We start from the raw sequence: 8,913 nt of genomic DNA, 5'->3' as shown, positions 1-8,913 counted from the left end.
ACACACACACACACACACACACACACACACACACACACACACACACATTTGCCCATATGCGTTGCGCTGTACAGAATTATCCAGTCAGCTGTGTCTCCTGGGCTGTTGCAGGTGTTTGGCGGGAAGTTTCTCAGGTCCTGGCTGGGATTGAGTCGGGGAAAGGGAATGCCAGTTAGCAAATGGAATTCTAAGGTCATAATCCACACACCTGAACAGACATCCGTCTTTCCTTTCGTTCGGGAAACATTTGACCCCATGATGAGCCAGACCCTGGATAACTGAGACACATCAACTCTCTTTTCAGGTACTATTCATTCTAATATGTGGAGACAAGCAAATTATTGACTCAACTTCATACAAACATGAGTAATAGAAAATAAAACAGGCCAAGAAAAACGGTGGGTGTATCTAGAAATGATAATTGAAGACATTAGGAATGGTGTGATGTGGCTTTAATGATTTTAAATAGAATTCAAATGCAGATGTTTACTGCGTCATTCCCTTCATTCCAGTAGTTACTTCCAGATTTTGAAAACTAGCATCAGAATAGAAAATTCTACTAGAAGGGTTCAATGGATGCAGAGGCGCCAGCAGGAAAGCTTGGATAACGGTGCATGCTGGGTTTTAGGGCTTTGAGCATTTGGGTGAAAGACTTCTTCCCACTAAATCCCAGAGTCCTGAGGCTGAGGAAGCCTGATTCCCTTCCTTTTTCTTTTTTCTTTTTTCTTTTTTTTGGTTCCGCTTCCCCATCTTGTCTTCTTTCTCTGTGGGTCCTGGGGTCTCTTCCTTCCAGATTAGGTATCTGTGGACTCCACTTTGCTGTAATGGAAGAGTGTGGCACAGACAGACCTCTAGTTCTCTCAGCGGAGTTCTGATTCTGGCTAAGTGTTGGGGGTGGAGCCTTGCAGCAAGCAACAAGGCTCCATCTTGAAAGGTCATAACCAGTTTGTTCCTTTGTCTTATCCTTCCCAACCTCCAAAATGTTAACTTTTTAATTGTTTTCTTTCGTTTGTTTGGTTTTTGAGACATTCTTTCTCTGTGGAGCGCTGGCTACATGACTGGAGTTTGAAAGAATCTTATGGTGAACTGTGGTGAAACCATGACAACAGCAGCATGGGAAGGAGAGTAAAATAAACGTGGACATATTGTTTGTGGGCAAAATTAGAATCCTTCCAGTTAACCCCATTCTGATTGATGCTTGTTGGTTGCTTCCTGTTCAATATCCCCCTCCCTCTTTTCTCCTCTCCAACTCTCCCTTCCCAGTGTCAGTTCCCTTTCTCTCCACCCCTTCTCTCCCTCCCTTTTATAGGCTCCCAAGTTAGTTTAGGCTGATTCCAACCCTGAATTTTCCATCCTTCTTCCTTGTACGAGATCACAGGTATATGCTAGCATCACATTTGGCCTGGTTCTCTCTTCTTAGGTTTGAAATGCACAATGAAGAGAAATAAAAGCAGAAAGATCTCCAGAAAGAATCCATGATGAGATTAAAGGTTTCACAGTCCAAGCTAATGTCCATGGATACTTTCATTGACCCAAGAACATCGCATTCCTGGCAAAAGAAGTGTGGCAACACTAAGGCAAGGTAAATGGCTAAGTAGGCAGAGAGGCATGAGCTAGGTTGGCCACAGAGCGAGAGTGGCATGTTGCTGTAGGGTAAGGTACAGCCTGGAAAGATTCCTGAATTGCCTGCTTAACCTTAGTTGGAATATTAAGGACACACATCTGTTTTCGTCCCCGACAATGGGAAATTTTTATTCCATTGTGTTGGATGGCAGCTAGGAGTTGACTAGTGTGGCATTCTTTCTTCAGTCAGCACCTTCCTGTTTTCCAAACGCATGCCGTAGAGTGATTTGTCATCTTTGTTCTAAATATTAAGATTTAGGATTGTCTGTATATTGTATATAATTTAGGTACATTGTCTTAAGAATGGAAATTTCTTGTGGTTGGGATAAGGAGCTTAGAGGAAGATCTCATGCCAGGATGGGTTTTGACCATAATCATTACTGACTGCTTGCATCCATTTGTGATTTACCAAATGCTAACTCATGCTAAGGGCTCCCACCAGATTTCCTCATTGAAATGGCCTGTACACATTGGTAGCTGAACTCCTTCAATATAAGAAACCAAGGCTGAGGTGGCAGCAAAAGTGTGACAAAATAGAAATAGGGCCATGGTTTCCATCCAGCTTCATTTCTAACCCAGTGTTTCTACATGCAACAGCAACAAAAGCACCACCATCAGCAGCAGCGTGAGGGAACTTGTTAGAAATGCAAAGCCTAGACTCACTGCATCAGATACTAGGTTTTGGGCCCAGCCATCTATGTTTTATGCACATTTTAGTGCACAAAATTCTGATACATAGTTAGATTATTCAGATTCTGATACATAATTAAATTTAAGAACCACTCCTATAACCAGTACCCCAGCTCTTAACTAATGAGTAAAACTGAACTTTCCAGAGTCTTTGATATATTTACACATCACATACAAAGTGAGTCATAGGCTGGTCCATGGGTCTTACTGTAGGTCTTGTGCTGTCTTGGACCCTGGCTTTCTTAGGTGAGCATGGTTATTGATGACGTGAAGGATTCACCTCTTTAAAATCCTGGCTTCTAAAAGCAGACAGGCTATAGGATTCTTAGTTACTCCCACTGTCTATATTTTTCCCCCGTCTATATTTTTTTTCTTCAAGTATCTGCTTGAACAGAAAGATGATACAGAAATACAGGATGCAGGAGGAAGGATTAGGAAGGACCCAACAAACTTGAACCAGGCTGGAAAAACTGGAAAGATTCTAACTTTGGCCACCTGGAAGAAATCCCTCGTAAGCTTCATTGGGAAATGCTTGGCCCTGGTGGGAAAGAGGTAATGAACAGCCTGAGTATTCACTCCTGAATGAGATAACATGTGCCTATTAGCCAGCAGTCACACAGACAGATTAAAACAATTTTTGGAAATGTTGGATTCACCATGCTGTAAATGAAGAGCCTACATGATCTCATACCAAACTAGTGATAAATAAGGCTGGTGTACCTCTCCAAATATATATATGGGGTGGGGGCAATAGCCAGTTAATTTCTGTTTGGAATGCTGCATGTTCTCGGTTGTTAAAGTGAGCTAACATTAAAGGGCACACTTTGCTGGTTTCTAGTACATGTAGGACTTCTAGGAAACTACTTGTTTTCTAGTGTAAGTGGCTTGGTGTGTGTTTGATATACACATATTCATATATATAACAAATGAGGACAAGGCAAAAACAGATTGTGCTCTATTTGTGGCAGGGTGAAGCATAGAGGACTACTGGATTAGATGGAGAGAGTGCCTAGGCATCTCCATGGCCCCACTGATGTTCAAAAATTCCTCAAGACAGTGCTGAGCTACACATGTGCACCTGGAAGAGGTAGGCTACCTATAAGATATTCTTTTTGTAGGCCAGGTAATATAAGAGTGTAAGATGCTGCTCCTTAAAGTCCCAGCTCTCCTGGCCAAAGTGCTTTTAAAAGAGTGACTTCATAGATTTCGGTGCTGGAAGGCTTCTCTAGAGCATGAGGGGCAACTAGTATCCGAAAGTATAGCTCTCGTAGCACCCACCAGGCTGTAACCTACCAGATGCCAGGTATCATCATTGTCCTTACTGAGATCTGATGGCTACATGGATCTGTTTTGTGACACATTGATAGGATTGGTGCCTAAGAAGCAGGACCTCCATGGAGAGCAATAGAGAGGGACCACGCTGCAATCTCAGATTGGCCGCTACTGTATATACCGTATAGCAGCGCAAACAGAACTGTCTGTATATCCTCCCTAGGGTGTCAGGAACCGCAAAGAGAGGGCCCAGAATTGTTTTGGAATGCCCAAGCTTCCTCCCAAATGACATTCTAATAAAAGAGAAGTAGAACATATTTGCCTAATGATGGGATGAAAGAAGATACTGTCTAGAACAGAGTAAAGACAAAGAGTAGGCCTAGGAAAAATCAGTGTGATCCAAGATAGTATCTCCTACTGAGTGAGATTGTTGGAGAAAGCTACCCTTCTGTATACTGAGGTCCTTAGATTTTGTGTATGTTAGTGGAAGAGGCACTTTTAAATAGTCTTTTTCCAGCCACAAGTTTGAATTCCTTAGTATATTAAATAGACAGTGAATCAAATGATCCTATCTCCCTCCAGAAGTTTTTATTTGTTTGATACCCTGTGTTTGGAGTTTGGGGACAGGAACTGTTTTGCTATTGTGAAACTTAGAAGAAAAAGTTTTGAAGGAGAATCTTCATTTATAAGAATCCGTAGATACTTTGTGTATGTGGGTACATAAGTGTGTGTACTGCAAATGATTGTTTTTTCTTAAATACATTTTAGAAGAAGGTTTCATTTAAGCATATGAATTCCCACCATTTGATTTACTTGGACTGGCAATCACTAGTTCTGCCTTTTCTTGAAATAGCATGGCTTTTGGCATCTTAGTAGTTGCATCAGATTCAAGAATAAAACATTTGATAGGAACTATAGGTATCCATACAGCAGTTTGGTCCAGGTAGGCCAATGGGACTCTGATTTTGTTAGAAAGCCAGTTCCTGCTTGAAGATTATATATGGTACTAAGTCTTACTGGTTTCAGTTTTCTCGCTCTGAGTGACATTTCTGGACGTTTTCTCACTTTTATAAGCCCCAAGTCATAGTGGGTTGTGTCCTGTAGGCCTATTTGTGCCTCTTCAGAATGACCAAAATGGAAAGTATAAAGGGTAACTTACTTACTGCTTCCTGCAGATTGATGCATGCCACTTTCTTCAGCAAAGTTTAACCTGTATTCAGGCGGTAGAGAGACGACAAAACCATATTTTTTTTAACTGAAAAGTAGAAATTTATTATTTTTTTTAATTTTTATTTAACTTTTATTAATTACACTTTATTCACTTTGTATCCCCCCATAAGCCCCTCCCTCCTCCCCTCCCGATCCCACCCTCTGTCCCCCTTCTTCACCCATGCCCCTCCCCAAGTCCACTGATAAGGGAGGTCCTCCTCTCTTTCTTTCTAATCTTAGTCTATCAGTTCTCATCAGAAGTGGCTGCATTGTCCTCTACTGTGGCCTGGTAAGGCTGCTCCCCCCTCAGGGGGAGGTGATCAAAGAGCAGGCCTATCAGATTATGTCAGAGGCAGTCCCTGCTCCCATTACTATGTAACCCACCTGGACACTGAACTGCCATGGGCAACATCTGTGCAGGGGTTCTAGGTTATCTCCATGAATAGTCCTTGGTTGGAGTATGAGTCTCTGGGAAGACCCCTGTGTTCAAATTATCTTGTTCTGTTGCTCTCCTTGTGGAGTTCCTGTCCTCTCCAGCTCTTACTATTTCCCACTTCTTACATAAGATTCCATTCTCTCTGCCTGATAAAATCAAAACATAACTAGGTTATCCATATCTTCAAGCTCCTAATTTCTTTCATGATTCTGTCCATAGCCACATTACTATATCACAAAATCATTTTATTTCTTCAAATGTCCTACATTATGTCCATCCTTGTCATAACTTGAATCTTGAATTGCTTCCAAAGGCCGAAGTATTGAATTCTTGGTCTCCTCCTGTGATGCTACAAGGATGCAGTGGTGGTGGAACCATTGCGAGTTGGCGCTGAGTGGGAGGAAATGAAGCCATGTTGTCCATTCCTTTGAAAGTGAGAGTGGGATGTCAATGGCCCCCACCTCTCCTGCTTCTTGACCGCTTTGAGTCAAACAGACCTTCTAGCCATGTACTCCTACAATAATGAACTTCTATGTCATCATAGATCCAGGGCTGGTACCTATATTGAAAGTTCTGAAAGTGTGAGCCAGAGTAAACCACTCCTCCTTTTCAATTGTTTACCTTAGTTCCTTTTTCACAGAAACCTGACTAATGTACATCTCCCTGCTCTGCACTGATTCATTGATGAATCACTGCAAATGACCATCCAGGCTCCAAATTGAACTTGTCCAACTTTCATAAACCTTCATGTTCAGTATTCCCTGTGGCAGGTAGTAGCAACTACTATGCTTCTAGTTGTCCATGTCTAGAATATAACTACAGACTGAGGATACAGACTAAGGATGACCCGTTACTTTGTTTTTTTCTTCACCCTACATTTTTCATCTGTTAAGAAATCTTCTGTCAAAATAGTTGCAGAGTCTGATGAATGACCACACTGCCTCCAATGCTGCCGTTCTTTTCCAAGCCACCATCAATGTCTTTGGGTTATGAGAATTGTTTCCTAATTCTTTCCCTTCTTTGTCCTTCTTTGGTCCACACTGATAACCCAGAAGCTGGAGTACTTGGAACTTCTATTAAACATGTAGTTGGGGCTGCAGATAGAGCTCAGGAGTATAATGCTGCCAGCATGCATAGGTGTCTGGGTTCAATCCCTAGAATTTCCAGAAAATCAAATGTCGAGTCAAAGTTCATGAACCCTTCCCCTTAAAAAGAACAGGTAAATCAGGACCCCTTACACTTGCCTGCAAGTCTATGATTTGGATACCACTTTCTTTTCTTAGATTATCTCTTAGTGCTCCCTTTCTTCCTCTTTCCCCTCTGTCTGTGGTGACCATCTTATTGTTGCTAAAGGAGAAGCTTTTTAACACTCTGTTCTTTTTTTCATGGGGTCATTCTTTTCCAAGTCATATCATATGTCTTTGATTAAATGTCATTTTAAAATATGGCCTATCTCTGAACATGGTACTTCAAGTGGGAATGCACAGCCAAACACACAGTTCCCTTTTATCCTGCTTTTCAGGATTTTTTTTTTAAACTGTATTTTGTTCTTTTTGTATTCTTATTTCTTTGCTATGATTTTTGCTTGTTTCTGTTCACTAGAAGCTCAGTTGTACCAAACTGGCCTTTGTTGTTATCTTTAGGGTATGTTTGGTTGTTAACTAATTTTTCCTGTTGGGACTTCCTGTAGGGGCTCCCTTCTTGACTATTGAATGAATAAACACATATTGCCAATATTGTATCTTTAATACTATTTTTAAATACAAGTGAAGAATTACTGAGAAGTTGGTTGTGGTGGCGCACATCTTTAATTCCAGCACTTGGGAGGCAGAGGTAGGCAAATCTCTGTGATTTCAAGGCCAGCCTGATCTACAAAGCAAGTTTCAGGACAGCCAGGGCTATTATATAGAGAAACCTTATCTCAAAAAACAAACAAACAAACAAAAACAATAAAAAAAACAAAAAAGAATGAGTGTGAGATATGAAAGTGACCCATAATGTTATCTTTTTCTTAGTTTTTTTCTTTTAACTGTTCCATCATGTACAAAATAAAAGTTAATAAGAAAACAATAATTACTCCTAAGAAAAAAACACAAGCTAGGCATGGTGGTGGATCTCTATAACTGAAGCACTCAGCGGGTTGAGTTTGGAGCAGGAGGATTGCTCAGATTTCAAAGCCAGCCTCGACTGCATAGTGAGCTCCTTTCTCCAAAAGAAAAATAGCATTTTAAAAAGGGTTGGAATGGTAAGGCTGCTCCCCCCTCAGGGGGAGGTGATCAAAGAGCAGGCCAATCAGTTCATCTCAGAGACAGTCCCTCTTCCCATTACTAGGAAACACACTTGGACACTGAACTGCCATGGGAGAGCAGCCTTACCAGGCCACAGAAGAGGACGATGCAGCCACTTTTGATGAGAACTGATAGACTAAGATCAGAAAGAAGAGGAGAACCTCCCCTATCAGCGGACTTGGGGAGAAGCATGCATGCAGAAAGAGGAGGGTGGATGGGATCGGGAGGGGAGGAGGGAGGGGCTTATGGGGGGATACAAAATGAATAAAGTGTAATTAATAAAAAATAAAAAATGTTAAAAAAAAGCACAAAGCTGAATGTTTTTTTTTTTTAAAAAAAAGGGGTTGGAATGCATATAGCTCAATTGTAAGAATACTTGTCTAGAATTCTTGAGACCTGGCACCACATAAACCTGGTGGCACCTTTTCCTAATCCCAGCATTCTAGATGTGGAAGCAGGTGGATTAGAAGTTCAAGGTCATACTTGCCTGTACAGGGTGTTCCAAGCCAACTTGGGCTAGAGACCCTGTGAAGAGAGGTAAGGGGATAGGGAGGTAGGAAAAGAAACAATAAATAACATGGCATAAAGCAAAATAGTAAATATGACACATTGACCCTCATAAATACATGCACTCTGTTTGTGAACAGTTTAAGGGAGATGGTGAGTGGGAGAAAACAAACAGCTTTGGTTTAACTCACAGTGAGAAAAAGAACTCTATAAAGCTTGTATTTCATATTAGGAAAGCATTGAAAAAAATAAGTTCAGTCATGACATGGGATCCTTCCTGGAATGGGCTCATGACAAGGAAAAGTCCAGTTCCTTCTGAGCAGTTACCTGAGTTTGATCTAAGCAATTGAGATTATGTTTCCCTCTTTACGTATGTGTAACAGAAAAGTTACTTCCGCATGTGTGGCCATATGGGATCCAATGGCCTACATTCTGTTTAGGTCACTTATCAGAAGTTCTTGTTGTGGTCTTGAGCTCCTCATCCAGAATGTTTTTAAAGCGGCATTTTTCAGATTGACGCACTTCTTATTCTGCACAAGGCATTACAGCAGCACCCTGATTTCTGATCTCACACAGGGTAAAAGGTCTGTCTTTAGCTAGTAAGCCCCAACAGGACTGAACCCTATCTTACTCTCTGGCTTCCCTTCCTTGTTTATCTCCCTATATTAATTAGACTGGAATCAGCTCACACTTAGAGACACAACTTTTCTATTGCATGTATACAATGTATTTTGTATACATTATACATGCATACAATGTATTTTGTATACATTATGCATGCATACAATGTATTTTGTATACATTATACATGAATACAATGTATTTTGTATGCATTATGCATGTATACAATGTATTTTGTATACATTAGGCATGTTTACATTGTATTTT

At 40.9% G+C, this 8,913-nt stretch overlaps 1 long non-coding RNA gene across 1 annotated transcript; it reads left to right on the top strand.

Moving 5' to 3' along the window:
• Window positions 1-6: 6 nt before the first annotated feature.
• Window positions 7-7,731, top strand: LOC129665294 (uncharacterized). The gene is made up of 5 exons (XR_008718367.1): window positions 7-304; window positions 1,421-1,582; window positions 2,693-2,865; window positions 3,282-3,400; window positions 7,562-7,731. It is a non-coding gene; the product is annotated as an uncharacterized LOC129665294 (long non-coding RNA).
• Window positions 7,732-8,913: the final 1,182 nt, after the last annotated feature.

This window comes from Psammomys obesus, unplaced genomic scaffold (assembly GCF_907164565.1).
Source record: "Psammomys obesus unplaced genomic scaffold, mPsaObe1.curated_primary_1811, whole genome shotgun sequence".
Taxonomy (NCBI): Eukaryota; Metazoa; Chordata; class Mammalia; order Rodentia; family Muridae; genus Psammomys; species Psammomys obesus.
The sequence above is the reverse complement of the archived record's forward strand: the minus strand, read 5'-3'. Positions and strand labels throughout refer to the sequence as shown.